General features: G+C 42.5%; 1 non-coding gene across 1 annotated transcript; it reads right to left on the bottom strand.

Moving 5' to 3' along the window:
- Window positions 1–3,001: 3,001 nt before the first annotated feature.
- Window positions 3,002–3,139, bottom strand: LOC114808620. Its single transcript, XR_003756465.1, has one exon. It is a non-coding gene; the product is annotated as a small nucleolar RNA SNORA7 (small nucleolar RNA).
- Between the last annotated feature and the right edge of the window lie 545 nt (window positions 3,140–3,684).

Genomic DNA, 3,684 nt, shown 5'->3' with positions numbered 1-3,684 from the left:
AAGTCACTTAAATTCTCTGTGCCTCAGTTACCTCATCTGTAAAAATGGGGATTAAAACTGTGAGCCCCACATGGGATAATCTGATTACCCTGTACCTACCCTAGTGCTTAGTACAGTGCTTGGCACATAATAAGCACTTAACAAATACCATAGTTATTATGATTAGCTTGTATCTAACCCAGCACTTACTCCAGTGCCTGGCACATAGTAAATGTTTAACAAATACCATTAAAGAAATTTAAAAAAAGAATAAAGAGGTCTAAAAGGGGTTGGCATCAGACATATAAGGAAAGATAAACGTTAAAATCACAAACCAACATAAAAACACAAAGACAATGATAAGAATTGGATACTGTGGCTAAGAGAGAAGGGTAAGGCTTCCTACAGCTCGAAGTCACAGCCACAGCCACAGCTTCCCAGTGTTCTAGAAATTGAGAACGCCTTATGTGGCTACTGTATTGTCCCACTTTCTGAGCTGGAACAGGGGCTCATGGGACATCCCAATGGCATGGGAGTGTGAAAGCTTTTCTCCAGAGCTCCAGGGCTACTGCAACCCAACCCACACACTTGGTTCCTCTAACACCAGCCTACTCTCTGTATCTGTCCTGCCATCATACTACGTACCCATATCCTCCTTCTGGCCTGGAATTTCCTTCTCCTTCATATTCGACAGATCACCATGCTCCCCATCTTCAAAGACTTCTTAAAATCACATCTCTTCCAAGAGGCCTTCCCTGACTAAACCCTCACTTCCCCATTTCATCCTTCCTTTTGCTTCACCTATGCACTTGGGTCTGTTCTTCCTGGATTTTTATCCTACTCTGGCAGTACTTGAGTACATATGCATCTGTCATTTATTTTACTGTATCTCTCCCCCTCTAGCCTGTAAGCTCCTTGTGGGCCAGGGTTGTGTCTACCTCCTCTATTTTACTGTACTCTCCCAAGCACTTAGTACAGTGTTCTGCATACAGTAAGTGCTCAATAAATACCATTGATTGGGTGATCAGTTAAAACTACTGCCAGCTAAAGAAGAAGCTGGGCAGCCAAAAATATAAGGAAAATGATCACGTGATCATAGATATCTGAATACTGTTGGAATATAAATGAAAATACCTGGAAAACATGAGACTTTTGAGGCTGAAGAAAACATAGAAGGGCAAGATATTTTAAGAAGATCACCTAGAGTGAGAATCCCACATGAAAGACTAACTGAAACTGTTTAAAGTGTTTAAATTATATCGATATCAAATCTGTAAGTGAAAAAGGCTATGCTTACTTTTATAATTTTGCGATGAGATTAGTTCTTCAAAGGGGGGAAAGAATTAGGTTAATGCAGTGTATTTTTACGAGTTAGGACAATTGCAGCAATGGACCAGAATGTGTTGCAGTAGGTAGCTGAATACAGGAGGCAGCAGCTAAAGCTGGTTATCAAATATTGATAAGCACTTTCAGTGCTGTTTTAGAAAATATGCATCAGAGAAATAGTGCAACAGTAGGAACACAACCCCTGCCCATTGGCTTTAAAAATCACTACCAGCTGCCTTTCCCTTACCCATCTGCATTCTTCTCCCACTTACATGGCCATTTGTCTGCTGTGGGACCTTGAGCAGGTCACTTCACTTCTCTGTGCCTCAGTTACCTCATCTGTAAAATGGAGATTAAGACTGTGAAGCCTCAAGGGGGAAAGGGACTGTGTGCTTGTATCCACCCCGGCTCTTAGTACAGTCCTGGCACATAGTAAGCACTTAACAAATACCATAATTGTTCATTATTATCCTCTGCCTCCACCCAGGCTAACCTTATAGCTGGACCTCTCCAACCCATTGCATATACCTTCCCTCCTGCACAGGACTGCATGGAACTCCTTCCCCTTTCAATTTTGCCACACCAGGAATTCCCTGAATGACCCTTACTTTCCTATTCATGCCACCACATCAGGCTCTTTAGCCTTCTTGCATATCTGTTTGTTCATATAAACCCTATTTCAGTGTTTACTTTTGTTTTTTCATCACTTTTGTCTTGTTCCCACAAGTATGCTCTGATACTTTTACCTATTGTATATTTGGTGATTTATGCCTGTTTGTCTCACTTCTAGATTGTAAACTCCTTAAAGGACTCAAGCAAGGACACAAGCAAGGACACAAGCAAGAGCAGCATGCCCTGTTGTGAGGGTGGATGAAAGGACTGATGTGAGATTACATTGTCTCCTGTTTGGCTGATGTGTCTGTTGTTCGAATTGCCAGGTGCAGTTTTCAGTTTTGTCTTTTTCTCATGGTCTTCTCAAAGCTTCTTCTACGAAAGAGCCATTCTTTTCTTGATTGCAGTGCTCCAGGCTAGTCTGTCTGCTGGGTTGTCACCAAGCTTTCAGTCCTGATGGTGCAGTGTCTGAGGCTGTGATTTATTGTATCCTTAAATGCTTCCTTTGTTCTCCCTTGCTTTCAGTTGCCCCATTTCAGCTAACCATTCCAGTTGTTTGGATGTTCTACTGTCATTCATTCTCTTTTCGTGTTCCACTTAGTGCAACCATATTGAGGTGAGCTCTGCTTCAATGCTAGGAGACTGACAGGATTCCAGAACTTGATTGTTAAATGTTGTGAATATTTGACAGGCTGGGAGAAATCATCCAACCCAGGTGTCATGTGTTTAGGGGACCAATCAGTTGACAGTATCTAGTGAGCGGCTACTCTGTGCAGAGCACTGTACTTAGCACTTGGTTTAATACAGTTGAATTAGTAGACTTAATCCCTGCCCTTGAGAAGCTTACAATCTAGTGCTTGTTTTTGTCTTATGCAGTCAAGTCATGTCCGACCCATAGAGACGCCATATACACATCTCTCACAGAAAGCCCCACTTCCACCTGCAATCATTCTGGTAGCGTATCCATAGAGTTTGCTTGGTAAAAATGCGAAAGTGGTTTACCATTGCCTCCTTCCACACAGTAAATGAGTCTCTGCCCTTGACTCACTCCCAAGCTGCTGCTGCCCAGCACAGGTGAGTTTTGACTTGTAGCAGATTGCCTTCCACTCACTAGCTACTGACCAAGCTAGGAATGGAATGGGTATGCTTCTGCTTGACTCTCCCTCCTGTAGTTGTGACTGGTAGAGTACTGGAAACTCTCCAGGTGTGACCCTGAGAGGGTCAATTTAGTGGGGGGGGATATGGAAAGTAAAATAAATTCCAGGTAGAAGGAAATAATAGAATAAAAAGATATGTACAGACATGCTGGGGTGGGGGTGAGTGCATATCCAAGTCCTTAGATGACAAAAAAGTTGTGGGGAAATTAGGTGAGGAGATTATAAATTAATTTTAGAAGGCCTCCTGGGGAATATGGGGTTTCAGACAGACTTTCAAGATGGAGAGAGCAATGGTCATTCCAGGCAGTGGGGAGGATGTGAGCAAAAGGTTGGTGTCAGGAGGAGAGGCACAGTGATGAGGTTAGACTGAGAGGCACAACGCATCAGAGCTGGGGTTTAGTGGAAATAGAGAGTGGGTAAGTAATGGGGAAAAAGCTGATTGAATGTCTAAAAGTCAGTGGTCAGAAATTTCTGGTTGATGTGGAAAGGGCTGGACAACCACTGGAGATTTTGGAAGAGTGAGGAAACATGTGCAGAGCAAGATTTTAGAAATATAATCTGGGCAACAAAGTAAAATATGGGCTGGAGTACATATCTTTAAATTATATAT

The sequence above is a fragment of the Ornithorhynchus anatinus genome, chromosome X5 (assembly GCF_004115215.2).
Source record: "Ornithorhynchus anatinus isolate Pmale09 chromosome X5, mOrnAna1.pri.v4, whole genome shotgun sequence".
In the NCBI taxonomy this organism is placed as follows: domain Eukaryota; kingdom Metazoa; phylum Chordata; class Mammalia; order Monotremata; family Ornithorhynchidae; genus Ornithorhynchus; species Ornithorhynchus anatinus.
This window is presented reverse-complemented; position numbering and strand designations above follow the sequence as displayed.